The following is a 16,478-nucleotide window of genomic DNA, read 5'->3' as shown; positions in this document are numbered from 1 at the left end:
TCCGCTGCCAGGCGAGCTTTCGCCAATCCAAGCCCCTGTCTCTAGGCTACTCCCCAAACAGCACTTCTAAGAACCTTTTGTATAAGATCAAGTGTAGTAGCGTTCTTATAAGTTTGGGTTATGGCGGGTGAGGGGAATGTAAACAGATGTGCAAGAAGCGCTGAAATAATATCGGTAAATGATAAAAGTTTGCCAGTATATTGGCCCGTGGTCAGGGCATGGATGATGTTCTCTGACACGTGCTTGTGCAGGGCTGGGACGGCACATTGGGAAAAGTAGTGGCGGACCGAATACCGAGGGGCGGCCGCCGCCATGAGGTTTCGAAAGGCCTCGGTCTCTACCAGCCTATAGGGCAGCATCTCCAGGCTAAGCAACTTGGAGATGTGGACGTTGAGGGCTTGGGCGTGTGGGTGGGTTGCGCTATACTTCCTTTTGCGCTCCAGCGTCTGGGGTATGGAGAGCTGAACGCTGGTGGATGCTGTGGAGGATCGTGGAGGCGAAGATGGGGTTTTCGCACGGGAGGTGTTTGGGCCGTGGTCCTGGGCAGGGGGCTGACACAGGGGAAGGAGCAGTGGTGTGCCCGGCCGGAGGTGAACGGGCTTGGTGCCATTGAGTGGGGTGTTTAGCATTCATATGCCTGCGCATACTGGTGGTAGTTAAGCTAGTAGTGGTGGAACCCCTGCTGATCCTGGTTTGGCAAAGGTTGCACACCACGGTTCGTCGGTCATCCGGTATTTCTTTAAAGAACCTCCAGACTTCTGAAAATCTAGCCCTCGCCACGGGAGCTTGACTACGGGCAACATTTGGCGCTGATGCACCAGCTCTGTCCCTGCCTCTCCGTCTGGCCCCACCACTGCCTCTTCCAACCTGTTCTGCTATAGGACTCGCCTCCGTCTCAGAAGCACTGTGTTCACCCGGCCTATCAACCCAGCTTGGGTCTGTCAACTCATCATCCTCCGATCCCTCAGTCTGCTCCCCCCTCGGACTTCCTGCCCTGACAACAACTTCACCACTGTCTGACAACCATGTCTCCTCATCGTCCGACACCTCTTTACACACTTCTTCCACTACGTCAATAATGTCATCATCACCCACAGACTGCGACCGGTGGAAAACCTGGGCATCGGAAAATTGCTCAGCAGCAACCGGACAAGTGGTTTGTGACTGTGGGAAGGGTCCAGAAAACAGTTCCTCAGAGTATGCCGGTTCAAATGCCAAATTTTGCTGGGAGGGGGCAGACTGGGGGGAAGGAGGATAAGGTGGAGGAGATGGAGGAGTGCTGATTTCGGTGACATGGGTGGACTGCGTAGAAGACTGACTGGTGGACAAATGGCTAGAAGCATTGTCTGCAATCCACGACATCACCTCTTCGCACTGTTCTGGCCTCAACAGTGCTCTACCACGAGTCCCAGTAACTTGAGACATGATGAACCTAGGGAGTGTAGCTCTGCGGCGTTCCCCTGTTCCCTCATCAGCAGGTGGTGTCTCACCCCGCCCAGGACCACGGCCTCTGACCCCTGCAGTAGTTGGACGCCCACGTCCACGCCCTCGTCCTCTACCCCTAGCCCTCGGGTTAAACATTTTCAAAATTAAAGTGTAAACTTCAAATTTTTTTTTTTTGAGTTTTTTGTGTTTTTTTTTTTAAACAAAACGATGCTATCCTATTGCTATGGCTAGTTTCTAACCTACACTGACAGCACACAACTGGATTTTGTGCTGTGCCAGATGACTTTGAGTTATAAGAGAAATAAACCTAAAAAATAAATAAATCAGCAGACTGTGCCTAATTCAAATCAAACCCCTAATAAATTGTCCCCCTTCGGTGTTTGAGGTGGATATGTGTGTTACTAAGAGCTAAACACAACGGTCGCAAGTCTCCCAGCAAATTCCTCACAATATGGTACTAGCTGCACTAGTAATGCCAGCAAGCCCAGCCACAAGCAAACAAAAAAAAGGAAAATATAACGCTATTGTAGGCCTAAGTAAGCCGTTGGGGTTCTCCTATGGCTATTTTCTAGCCTACACTCAAAGCACACTGCTTTGCCAGATAACTTTAAGTTATAAAAAGAAATAAACGTAAAAAAAAATAAATCAGCAGACTCTGCCTTATTCAAATCAAACCCCTAATAAATTGTCCCACTTCAGTGTTTGAGGTGGATATGTGTGTCACTAAGAGCTAAACACAAGTCTCCCTGCAAATTACTCACAATATGGTACTAGCTGCACTACTAATGCCAGCAAGCCCAGCCACAAGCAAACCAAAAAAAAAGGAAAATATAACGCTATTGTAGGCCTAAATAAGCCGTTGGGGTTCTCCTATGGCTATTTTCTAGCCCACACTCAAAGCACACTGCTTTAGCAGATTACTGTGAGTTCTAAAAAGAAATAAACGTAAAAAAAAATAAATCAGCAGACTCGGCGTAATTCAAATCAATTCCCTAATAAATTGTCCCACTTCGGTGTTTGAGGTGGATATGTGTGTCACTAAGAGCTAAACACAAGTCTCCCTGCAAATTACTCACAATATGGTACTAGCTGCACTACTAATGCCAGCAAGCCCAGCCACAAGCAAACCAAAAAAAAAGGAAAATATAACGCTATTGTAGGCCTAAATAAGCCGTTGGGGTTCTCCTATGGCTATTTTCTAGCCCACACTCAAAGCACACTGCTTTAGCAGATTACTGTGAGTTCTAAAAAGAAATAAACGTAAAAAAAAATAAATCAGCAGACTCGGCGTAATTCAAATCAATTCCCTAATAAATTGTCCCACTTCGGTGTTTGAGGTGGATATGTGTGTCACTAAGAGCTAAACACAAGTCTTCCTGCAAATTACTCACAATATGGTACTAGCTGCACTACTAATGCCAGCAAGCCCAGCCACAAGCAAACAAAAAAAAGGAAAATATAACGCTATTGTAGGCCTAAATAAGCCGTTGGGGTTCTCCTATGGCTATTTTCTAGCCCACACTCAAAGCACACTGCTTTGGCAGATTTCTGTGAGTTCTAAAAAGAAATAAACGTAAAAAAAAAATAAATCAGCAGACTCGGCGTAATTCAAATCAAACCCCTAATAAATTGTCTCACTTCGGTGTTTGAGGTGGATATGTGTGTCACTAAGAGCTAAACACAAGTCTCCCCGCAAATTACTCACAATATGGTACTAGCTGCACTACTAATGCCAGCAAGCCCAGCCACAAGCAAACCAAAAAAAAAGGAAAATATAACGCTATTGTAGGTCTAAATAAGCCGTTGGGGTTCTCCTATGGCTTTTTTCTAGCCCACACTCAAAGCACACTGCTTTGGCAGATTACTATGAGTTCTAAAAAGAAATAAACGTAAAAAAAAAAAAATAAATCACAGACTCTGCCTAATTCAAATCAAACCCCTAATAAATTGTCCCACTTCTGTGTTTGAGGTGGATATGTGTGTCACTAAGAGCTAAACACAAGTCTCCCTGCAAATTACTCACAATATGGTACTAGCTGCGCTACTAATAGCAGCAAGCCCAGCCACAAGCAAACCAAAAAAAAGGAAAATAAAACGTTATTGTAGCCCTAAGAAGGCCTGTTGGGTTCTTGTAGAATCACTCTTGCCTAACACTATTCTAATAGAACACCCTAACGCTTTCCCTGACCAGCAGCAGCTCTCTCCCTAGCGGCATCCAGACAGAGAATGACGCGAGCAGCGCGGGCAGGGGCTAGTCTATTCCAGGGTCACCTGATCTGGCCAGCCAACCACTGCTATCGACGTGTAAGGGTACCACGTCATGCTGGGTGGAGTGCAGAGTCTCCTGGCTTGTGATTGGCTCTGTTTCTGGCCGCCAAAAAGCAAAACGGCGGGAGATGCCATTTTCTCGAGCTGGCGAAATACTCGTCCGAGCAACGAGCAGTTTCGAGTACGCTGATGCTCGAACGAGCATCAAGCTCGGACGAGTATGTTCGCTCATCTCTAGCTAGGATGGACTTGATGGACAGACAAAGATAGTGAGCCCTAAGGCTAAATCCTCTTCCCAGTTGTCCATACCTAATTGCCTAGTCTACCCAAAGTGGTTGGGAACAACAGGTCAATGTTCCCTTCCTGCATCAAAGTGCAAACACGGAGAGAAAGACTTTAAAATAGAAACATAGAAGTGGATACAGTTCTATCGCTCTTCTTTTTAGAATTGTCCCTAAGAGTAATCCATAGATAAGGGGGTTGCATAGCAAATGGTAGTTCCGTTTGTCTGGCACTCTGTGTACTAGCTCACTCCTATAAACATTATGGATTCAAGTAAGTTGGATGTGTCAGGATCACAGGTAGTGGACCCACTGAACCACTGTGAGCGTTGACATAAGCCAACACCTGGTAGCAGAGTCTAAGGGGCACCCAGCTTTCACCACAGCCCGCTGCAAAGCGGGTTGGACTTCCTGCGACGGGATACTCCCAGGTGGCTCCACAGGCGTGGCTTTGCTTGCAGTTGTGGCCAAGGTGAGGTACAGAATCGTAAGGAAGAGACGGAGTCATGGTCAGGCAGGAATAGTCAGGACAGGCGGCACACGATTGGAGTCAGGAACAAGGTAGAAGTTCAGGGCAGACGGCAGAGGAGCAAAGTCAGGAACGGAATCAAGGTCACAACGGGAAACCAATCTAAACACACAGGGTAGCAATAGGAAAGCTTCCTCAAAGGCATAAGGCACAAAGATCCAGCAGGGGACACAGGAAGGGCTGGTAATTTAAAAGGGCAGTCTGCCAGCCAGCACCAACAATTGGCTCAATGGCCCTTTAAATTTTACAGAGCGTGCGCACTAGGAAGCGGGGACCACCGCTGGAGTGAGGGATGGTAAGTGAGGCTGCTGACAGGATCCAGGGGCACAGGGAGGCACACAGGTGCATCTTCAACCAAGAACATGGGTTGCAGGAATCGTCATGATAGGATATCGCTTTATCTGTATTCGTATTGAACAGTTTACATGTAAATTGATATATATTTCAATGACACCGCATTTGAGTTTTTTAATCCTGGTGTACCAGTGGTCAAAACCTGAAATTACTTTGCAAAAACCCTGGTGCCTGGGCACTGTTACAGGGGACATTATTCATAACTGGACACTCTGCTCTATTATATATATATTACATCTATAATGGATACAGTATATGCTGACTACAGTCACTGATATTTTGTGGTGAGATGTCAGTGTGCACTGAAGCCATTGGGTCATTAACATATCAAAAGGCTTTGAACAGTAAGAAGCCACCATGAACCAGGTGTGAGATTCCCTGCACACACTGGGGTCTATCCTGAGAGGGTCTTAGGGTGGAGCTATAAGGGGGTTGGCAGGGACTACACATAGGGATATTTAAGGTGGAAAAAACAGAAAATCACGCTCTTCTCTCTCTTGCTCTTGGCCCCCCGGATGAACAGCACTTAAGGAACCAGGTTATATATTGTGTGTGCTTTCTGTGTATGTATATAACTTTATAAGAGTAATTATAACATAGTACTTATTATAATATAGTAGACTTTATACGTGTTTATGTGTATCCCAGGTGTTATGTGTTTTACCATATATATACATAGCTAAGTGTTTACAGTGAGTGTGTATATATTAGTGTAACTACATGTACAACCTGTAGCCGTATCCCATTCACGTGGATCTGTGCCCTGCACGTGTATTGGAGGAGTAGATATATAGATGCTATTGTGCATGAGTCTCTATATGTACATGTATATGGTCAGGTACTGGATGTGACTCCTGCTATATTGTATATACATACACATTACTGGGGGCCAGGAAAAGAGGTTTGTGTGTAGTTGTGTTCTCTATGTATCTTGTATTGTATTTTATGTAGTTACTTTGTCACATGTATGTTGTTAGTAAAGTCTTATGTATATAAGTATCTGCGAGGGTTGTATGTTATTCCTGTGATATATGAAGGACTGGAGTAGGTGCTTATGGTAAATAGCACAGACTAAGGGGCTAGACAGAACCACTGAAGCCTAGAGTAACTTAATAGAAACCCAATACCCAAAACCCCCTTTATCAGGCATGTATAAAAGTATCATTGTACGGTATGGCAATCATGCCTGATGAAGGTTACGGTACAGAACTGAAATGTGCAGCCATTTACCAATACAAGTTAATTTCCATCTACTACTGGTATTATCACTCTGCTATCTCTGGTCACTGGAATCAGTCTAGCATTCATCTGTATGAAGTGTATTTTTCCATGAATTGGCTTGTGTGGATGATATCACACAAGGTTCTGCACCCTTTTCTTCTCTGTGTTTTCTCTATTTGTACCGCGTTTGTCCTCAAGTGAGGGTCAGCAAGATATGCGTCCACTCCAGAATGTTTGGAGCTGTCATTAGTACAGATGAATAAACCCAAACTGTTGGTTTGGGGTTTGTGTGTGCCCTGCTCAACCCAGCTATGGCTTCTGAACATCCCTAGCTACCAGCCTTGGCTTTGATTGGCCAAGGGAACCCCTGATTAGTTGTTAGGGGGTTCATATGCTGTTCATATTGGCTGTTTGAGAGCAGATCTGGCAAACTTGTCTGGGGCGAACAAGAAGTTCACATCCGTTCATCTCTATTCATTAGGGGAAAACTTTAAATTAATTATATTGAATTATACCTAAACTTGTAACCAAAATGTGTCTCTAGCTTTAAATATTAATGTGTATACATGGGAACCAAGGTAACTGATAGAGGTACCTTTAGTCTCCATTTTTTTATGGACCCAGGCTAAAGTCCCATAGTCCGGACTGTCCATTAATGCATGGATATTTCGAAAGCCTGGTATTCAAATTCTGTAATTCTGCAAGTACATGTACTGCAGTAAAGTGAGTGGCAATGAGACCCTCTCTGTTATTACTAGTAAACAAAAAGATAGGCAGTTTACCTTTTGTGTGGGCAGGTTTCCGATGAAAATACCGGGCACCAGCTCAGGGTGAGCTGGTGCCGGAGCTTATTTTAGTCAGTGTTTTAAACCGCGGTATCGCGGTTTAAAACACTTTTTAAACGTTATAGCCGGCGCAGGCAGGTACGCGCTCGGCCCTTACCGTGCACGCGGCTACATAGGAAGTGAATGAGAGCCGCGTGCATGGTAAGCGCCGAGCGTGTACCTGCCTGCGCCGGCTATAATGTTTAAAAAGTGTTTTAAACCGCGATACCGCGGTTTAAAACACTAACTAAAATAAGCTCCGGCACCAGCTCACCCTGAGCTGGTGCCCGGTATTTTCATCGGAAACCTGCCACTACAAGTGGTAGGTTTCCTTTAAGACCAGCTTGGGTAAGACTGTTTATATGTGATGATAATGAGAGTGATGGTTTGCTCTATGAGTGATTATCTACTTCTCCTGAGCCTTATTACTGTAGTTTGTGTTGTTATTATTATTACCGTTACAGTTTTAGTGAGTTGTCTTTTATTTTTTGTTCTTTTCATAAAAGTAGAAGACTATACATGTAAAGAAATAATTTATTCCTCTCAGGTAAATTTGCAATTAATAATAACTAGTACCGTAATCACATTTTCAATATGTGTTTTTTGAAACTTACAATACGTAATGTAAAAGTGTCATATACTAAATTACCCTGTGGATGGTGTTGTTTTTTTAGAATTAATAAAATATGACAAATAAGAAAATAGGTCATATGGGATGTTTTTATAGTGTTATCTTGGTTTTCCTTGTCACATAAAGCCCTTTAAACATTCTAATCTATTCTCATGCATGAAGTGTCAAAGACTTAGAATTTTTCATTTTTACATAAAAGGAATTCTCATGTTTGGAGTCACTTCAAAGAGAAAAGAGGCCCAATCTAGGCATCCCATTTGAAGATTTCAGATCCCTTCCAGTAAAGTGAATGTTAGTATCCTCTTACAATTCAAGTTTCACTGGAGAAATCACAATGTGAGACTAACACAACTAGTTGTGTTAAATGGTTGTTTCTAAAAAGGAATTCTAATTGTATAAATCAGGGATTATGAAGAAAATATCTTTCTTTGCGGACCGAATGTAGAAACCATTTCCCACTAACTAATACATCTTATTCCTCAGTAACACATAAGACATTAAACGAGAAATATGCAAGTAAAAAATAATCAACAAACAAAAATGATAGACCAGGGGCACTTACTCATAAATCCAGGCACCGTGACTATGGTAATCTTCTTATATTGTTTATCTAGGGTCTCCTTCCTTGTAAAATCAACAACAAGGCCCTTTTTTGTTTTTGCATTTCCATTTTTTAGTCTAACTTAAAAATCTATAACTTTTTTATTTTTCAAAGTAAACAGCTTTGTGAGTGCTTGTTTTCTGCATAACAAATTTCACTTCATATCGGTGGTATTTAATAGTCCATGCCCTGTACTGGGGATTGGGAAATTTTTCCGCCAATTTCTTGTGGGTTTGGTTTTTACGGCTTTCACTGTGTGCCCCAAATGACATGTCTCCTCTTTGGTTTGGTACGATCACAGGGATTCTAAATATGTATAAGTTTTTAAATGTTTTCATGCATTTACAAATATTAAAACCTACTGTGCTTTTTGTCATTTTTCCATTTTGTCAGGGTTTAGAATGGAGAAAACATGTTTTGGCATTATGGCACTTAGGTTAGCTTTTGTTTATACTACCTGATCTCCTGGGAAACGACATATAGACTGTACCCTCCCTGGCCACGCATGCGTGTTCAGCTGCCTGTGATCTGCAGCCAGTTCCACACTCTCTCCTCCTGTGTGCGCGCATCTGTGCACCACAGGAGGTAAAGCTTGTTTGTAGCAGCCGACTCAGTATACAGTGCACGTGCCTTCAGTTAGTGCAGCAGTACAGCAGTCCCGCCCCCGCCTCCTCTACAAGCACCAGCCCACATCACCAGCAGCCAATCGCTGCTGTGCTGTGTATTCTGTGCACGAGCACACTCTCCTTGGTGGGAGCAAAGCATCATGGGACTTGTAGTCTCAATGCAGAGTGCGGCGGCCATCTTGTTTCCTCGGTTCCTGCCTGCAGGAATAAAGAGGTAATTCTTTGCAAAAATAGCTATTAACACAAAATTTAAGTGGACGTTGTTGTAGTAGATGGTGTAAAGGGTGTATTTATTACACCCAGGAGTTTGTTTTGGAGGTTCAGGGACCGTACAACCCCATTAAGTGTTTTCCAGTTCCTATTTCATATAGGCAGAGGAATTAATCAATTAAAATCAAATAAATTAAGATATGACCCCATTTTGGATGCAACGCTATTTATTCCCTTTTTTTATATTATTATTATTTTATCGTTGATGAAAAATGCCCCCAATATGGCCATTATCTGCTTTCTTGACAATTGATTGGGCCAACGATTGAGGGAGTGCATTCAGGAATAAAAATCAAAGAAATCTCCTAGATGTGACCCGGTTTTGGATATTGCACCCTTTATGGTCTCTATATATGGGACTATCAATATTTAGACCTTAGCACTTTTTTTCAGAATTAATGCAAAGCAAACATGAAAAATTAAAATTTTTGTGATTTTCATTGACATGTCAAATTTGGTTTTTTTTTAGGTTTAAAATGAAGAGAAGTAACAAAACGGACCCCAGATTTAATATTATGTTTTTTTCTGTGATGAAAAATGCCCCCAACATAGACATTATCTGCCTTCCGGACAATTGGCTCAGCATACAATGGAGGGAGTGCATTTTGGGTTTCATAGCGCAATTAAGCCTACAATGAATTACAGGTCCAATCCCACATTGAAAAAGCAAATCACAGAATCCCTCCAGATGTCACATCATTGTGGGCCTGAATCGCTATTTTTCGTCGTAATATTACTGATTTGTGCCGTTTTTCCCTGAATTTCACCAGGGTTTTGGCGCATGCAATCGGATTGTGGCGCATCGACGCCGGCATACATGCGACGGAAATCGGGGTGGGGGGGGGGGGGGGGGGGTTGGGGTTGGGGTGCCCGTCGGAAAACCCGATGGATTCAGAAAAAACGTAGAATTTAAAAAAATATGTGTTGCTTGACACACGCTTACCTGCACCAAGAAATAGAAGGTGAACTCTGATGAACTCCAGTGGACTTCAGCGCAGCAGCGACACCTACTGGACATCGGACGCACGACTTTAGTGAATCCCGGACGGACCCGAATCAGCGTCGGAGAACCCGCCGCTGGATCGCAACTGGACCGGGAAAGTAATTGTGCCCCAGTATCTTTCTGTGGGAGTAGTATTAAGCATTAACCCTCCCCCCACCCCCCACTTTTTGGAATTAATTCAACATGAACATGAAAAATATACATTTTGCCTTATATTCACAACCGTGTTATTTCTGTGAGTTTTGAGAAAAGGGAACTGAGGTAATGGAACCCAATTTTTATTTAATGGGAATTTGAATTTGGAAGTGGCCAATCAATGGAAAGTAGAGGAAGATGTCATTCATGAAGATATAAGAAGTGTAAATTTCTGAAAGGACATAACAGGTCACAAAATAATAAAAAAAATAATTTAGATAGGTATAGTATTTATGAAAACATTTGTGAATGCATAGCCCTGGTTGATCGTGACATATGATGCATTGAAATCCAGTGTCTTTCCTAATCCCATTTTTATAGTATTATAGTAGTTTGAGGACAAGTCCTTAATGCAGGTGCTGGCACTAGGGACTGAAAGTGCTGTCCTGTAACTATCATGCTGGCATCACTTGATGTAGCCCTTACTTTCCCATCCTGGTGTCCAAACATTTATTTTTTCTATAACCACTGCTATTTGTGATAAAGTGGTCCTTGTATAAATTATACATTAATTGTAATCAACTGTAATTGCCATTTGCACCACATTGATAGCCAGATTTTTATGCCAGACTTTCTAACTGTGCTACAGGACCTCAGCATTTGATCTGCAAGATCTTCCCCTCCCATGTTCTTATTATACTGCTGTATACAGAGGGGTTTTGAAATTGGCATTTCTCCCAAGGACAGGAAAAAGGGCTTCTCACATTAGCATGGATGATGGTTTGCACATGCATATCTTTTTAGTTTTTATATTTTATTAGAAAGAAATTCTCATTGCATGAGCTCTTCATTTCCCAGCATTTAATTTAAGATTAATCAGAGCCTTTGGAACGCCTCTTTGCATCCGCATGCCATAGCTTTGTTTTGGTCTATGTGACGTCACTGACCAATCATAGGGATTGCCGGATTGGGATCACTGTGACAGCCAATGTTTTGTCACCAAGTGTTTAATGCTAGTGACAGTCCAAGGCCTATTACCCACAAGCAAGTTTGATGCATCTAACTTGCATCAAACTCGCATTGTGTGCTTCCTGGAATGTTCGACCCAGAGGCTCAGCAACTGGAACTGGACACATAGGGGTTCATTTACTAAGGGCCCGAATCGCTTTTTTTGTCGGGTTTCCCAAATTTATCCGATTTGCGCCGACTTGCTCTGGGTTTTTGGCAGACGCGATCGGAATATGGCTCATCGGCGCCAGCAGCACGCAACGGAAATGGGGGTGGGGCGTGGCCTTCGGAAAACCCGACGGATTCGGAAAAAACGTGGATTTTTTTTTTAAAAAAGTGTCGCTTGACACGCGCTTACCTGCACCCAGCAACGGACGGTGAACTCCAGTGAACTCCGACGGACTTCAGCGCAGCAGTGACACCTGGTGGACTACCTTAGTGAATCCTCGACTGAGAACGTGCCTGTGAATCGTGACAGGACCGGGTAAGTAAATCTTCCCCATAATTTCAGTTCAGTTTCGGTTGCCAAGCATTTGGTCCACTAATTATGGATGCTCACACCACCTCTTTCTCCCATGTTGGGAGAGGGAGGTGACACCACGCGAGAGGAAATTGGCAAGGGCATGCATAATTAGCAGCCCAGAGTGCCCGACATTTTGTCCCCGCGCCCCATGTTGCTACTTTTTTTTCTAAGTGATCCCGATTAGAGATGAGCGAGCACTAAAATGCTCGGGTACTCGTTATTCGAGACGAACTTTTCTCGATGCTCGAGTGCTCGTCTCGAATAACGAACCCCATTGAAGTCAATGGGAGACTCGAGCATTTTTCAAGGGGACCAAGGCTCTGCACAGGGAAGCTTGGCCAAACACCTGGGAACCTCAGAAAAGGATGGAAACACCACGGAAATGGACAGAAAACAGCAGGGGCAGCATGCATGGATGCCTCTGAGGCTGCATAATCGCACCATTATGCCAAAATTATGGGCAACAGCATGGCCATGACAGAGTGACAGAATGAAGCTAGATAGCATCTAAAACATGCAATAATTGACCCTGACACTATAGGGGACGGCATGCAGAGGCAGTGGCAGCAGGCTAGAGAGTGGCATGGCGACATACCCTAAATGGACTCAGGCTTCAAACCAATGGGTGGCAGAGAGGAACCAAAGGAGGTGAGCAAGAAGCGCTCAAATAATATCGGTACATGATAAAAGTTTGCCAGTATATTTTGTGGATTACACAGCAGGGTGGCGACAAAGTTAACATGGAAGCCATGAAAACAACCCAAAATTCTGCCTGACACAGCTCGTTTGATAAGGGGACCATGTATGGAGGCAGTGAACTAGTAGTAGATTAAAGGTGCTGCAGTTAAAACTATGTTAGTTGGATCTTGGCATGGAGCTGGCGCTCCGCTGCCAGGCGAGCTTTCGCCAATCCAAGCCCCTGTCTCTAGGCTACTCCCCAAACAGCACTTCTAAGAACCTTTTGTATAAGATCAAGTGTAGTAGCGTTCTTATAAGTTTAGGATATGCCGGGTGAGGGGAATGTAAACAGATGCGCAAGAAGCGCTGAAATAATATTGGTAAATGATAAAAGTTTGCCAGTATATTTTGTGGATAACACAGCAGGGTGGCGACAAAGTTAACAACTTTGATGTGGAATCCATGAAAACAACCCAAATTTCTGCCTGACACACCTTGTTTGATAAAGGGACGATGTATGGAGGCAGCTATATGGACGACTTTTGGAGGTAGCAATGGAGACAACGTGTGGAGGCTGCTATGGAGACAATTTAATTTGGATAGTGCCTGTATGTGGCAGTCCCAAAAATTTTTCAAACCAGAGGAGCAGGTAGGTGGCCCTCCAGTAAAATTGAATAGATTGAGTGCCTGTATGTGGCAGTCCAAAAAAATTTTCAAACCAGAGGAGCAGGTAGGTGGCCCTCCAGAAAAATTGAATAGATTGAGTGCCTGTATGTGGCACTCCCAAAAATTGTTTAAAACAGAGGACCGGGTAGGTGGCCCTCCAGAAAAATTGAATAGATTGAGTGCCTGTATGTGGCACTCCCAAAAATTGTTTAAAACAGAGGACCGGGTAGGTGGCCCTCCAGAAAAATTAAATGCATAAAGTACTATAGCTAGAGCCAGTGGGCCCTGTCAAAAAATAGCCAGTTTCCTCTGCTTTACTGTACAAAGAGGAGGAGAAGGAGGAAAATGAGGAGGAGGAGGAGTGGATCAATTATTCAGGTTGAGCTTCCTTCACCTGGTGGAGATTGGAAATTATGAGAAATCCAGGCTTTATTCATCTTAATAAGCGTCAGCCTGTCAGCGCTGTCAGTCGACAGGCGTGTACGCTTATCGGTGATGATGCCACCAGCTGCACTGAAAACCCGCTCGGACAAGACGCTAGCGGCAGGGCAGGCAAGAACCTCCAAGGCGTACAGCGCCAGTTCGTGCCACATGTCCAGCTTTGAAACCCAGTAGTTGTAGGGAGCTGTGTGATCATTTAGGACGATGGTATGGTCAGCTACGTACTCCCTCACCATCTTTCTGTAAAGATCAGCCCTACTCTGCCGAGACTGGGGACAGGTGACAGTGTCTTGCTGGGGTGACATAAAGCTGGCAAAAGCCTTGTAAAGCGTACCCTTGCCAGTGCTGGACAAGCTGCCTGCTCGCCTACTCTCCCTCGCTACTTGTCCCGCAGAACTACGCACTCTGCCGCTAGCACTGTCAGAAGGGAAATACTGTTTCAGCTTGTGCACCAGGGCCTGCTGGTATTCATGCATTCTCACACTCCTTTCCTCTGCAGGGATGAGAGTGGAAAGATTTTGCTTGTACCGTGGGTCCAGGAGAGTGAACACCCAGTAATCGGTGCTGGAATAAATTCTTTGAACGCGAGGGTCACGGGATAGGCAGCCTAGCATGAAATCTGCCATATGCGCCAGAGTACCAACGCGTAAGAATTCACTCCCCTCACTGGCCTGACTGTCCATTTCCTCCTCCTCCAACTCCTCCAACTCCTCTTCTTCTGCCCATACACGCTGAACAGTGAAGGACTCAACAATGGTCCCCTCTTGTGTCTCGCCAACATTCTCCTCCTCTTCCTCCTTATCCTCCTCCACCTCCACCTCCTCCGATATGCGCTGAGAAACAGACCTGAGGGTGCTTTGGCTATCAACAAGGGAATCTTCTTCCCCCGTCTCTTGTGACGAGCGCAAAGCTTCCGACTTCATGCTGATCAGAGAGTTTTTCAACAGGCCAAGCAGCGGGATGGTGAGGCTGATGATGGCGGCATCGCCACTGACCATCTGTGTTGACTCCTCAAAGTTACTCAGCACCTGACAGATATCAGACATCCACGTCCACTCCTCATTGTAGACTTGAGGAAGCTGACTGACCTGACTACCAGTTCTGGTGGAAGTTGACATCTGGCAGTCTACAATCGCTCGGCGCTGCTGGTAAACTCTGGATAACATGGCCAGTGTTGAATTCCACCTCGTGGGCACGTCGCACAACAGTCGGTGAGCGGGCAGTTGGAGGCGGCGCTGCGCTGCCCTGAGAGTGGCAGCATCTGTGCTGGACTTCCTGAAATGCGCACAGATGCGGCGCACCTTCGTGAGCAAATCTGACAGATTGGGGTATGTCTTGAGGAAACGCTGAACTATCAGATTTAACACATGGGCCAGGCATGGCACATGTGTCAGTCTGCCGAGTTGCAGAGCCGCCACCAGGTTACGGCCGTTGTCACACACAACCATGCCTGGCTTCAGGTTCAGCGGTGCCAGCCACAGATCAGTCTGCGCCGTGATGCCCTGTAATAGCTCTTGGGCGGTGTGCCTTTTATCGCCTAGGCTCAGCAGTTTGAGCACCGCCTGCTGTCGCTTAGCGACGGCACTGCTGCTGTGCCTAGAGCTACCGACTGATGGCGCCGTGCCCACGGATGGTAGTTCGGAGGTGGAGGAGGGGTGGGAGGAGGAGGAGGCATAGTAGGCCTGAAACACCTGGACCGAGGTAGGCCCCGCAATCCTCGTCGTCGGCAGTATATGACCAGCCGCAGGGTCAGACTCGCTCCCAGCCTCCACCAAGTTAACCCAATGTGCCGTCAGCGATATATAGTGGCCCTGCCCGGCAGCACTCGTCCACGTGTCCGTGGTCAGGTGGACCTTGTCAGAAACGGCGTTGGTCAGGGCACGGATGATGTTGTCTGACACGTGCTGGTGCAGGGCTGGGACGGCACATCGGGAAAAGTAGTGGCGGCTGGGGACCGAATACCGAGGGGCGGCCGCCGCCATGAGGTTGCGAAAGGCCTCGGTCTCTACTAGCCTATAGGGCAGCATCTCCTGGCTAAGCAATCTGGAGATGTGCACATTAAGGGCTTGGGCGTGCGGGTGGGTTGCACTATATTTGCGTTTCCGCTCCAGCGTCTGGGGTATGGAGAGCTGAACGCTGGTGGATGCTGTGGAGGATCGTGGAGGCGACGATGTGGTTTTTGTGGCAGGGTCCTGGGCAGGGGGCTGACTATCAGCTGACACAGGGGAAGGAGCAGTGGTGTGCACGGCCGGAGGTGAACGGGCTTGTTGCCACTGAGTGGGGTGTTTAGCATTCATATGCCTGCGCATACTGGTGGTAGTTAAGCTAGTAGTGGTGGAACCCCTGCTGAGCCTGGTTTGGCAAATGTTGCACACCACAGTCCGTCGGTCATCCGGTGTTTCCTTAAAGAACCTCCAGACTTCTGAAGATCTAGCCCTCGCCGCAAGAGCCCTCGCCACGGGAGCTTCACTAGTTGACACATTTGGCGCTGATGCACCAGCTCTGGCCCTGCCTCTCCGTCTGGCCCCACCACTGCCTCTTCCAACCTGTTCTGGTCGAGGACTCTCCTCCGTCTCAGAAGCACTGTGTTCACCCGGCCTCTCAACCCAGCTTGGGTCTGTCACCTCATCATCCTCCGATCCCTCAGTCTGCTCCCCCCTCGGACTTTCTGCCCTGACAACAACTTCCCCACTGTCTGACAACCGTGTCTCCTCATCGTCGGACACCTCTTTACACACTTCCACTACGTCAAGAAGGTCATCATCACCCACAGACTGTGACTGGTGGAAAACCTGGGCATCGGAAAATTGCTCAGCAGCAACCGGACAAGTGGTTTGTGACTGTGGGAAGGGTCCAGAAAACAGTTCCTCAGAGTATGCCGGTTCAAATGCCAAATTTTCCTGGGAGGGGGCAGACTGGGGGGGAGGAGGCTGAGGTGCAGGAGCTGGAGGAGTGGCGATTTCGGTGACATGG

This window comes from Engystomops pustulosus, chromosome 3 (genome assembly GCF_040894005.1).
Source record: "Engystomops pustulosus chromosome 3, aEngPut4.maternal, whole genome shotgun sequence".
Taxonomy (NCBI): Eukaryota; Metazoa; Chordata; class Amphibia; order Anura; family Leptodactylidae; genus Engystomops; species Engystomops pustulosus.
The sequence above is the reverse complement of the archived record's forward strand: the minus strand, read 5'-3'. Positions refer to the sequence as shown.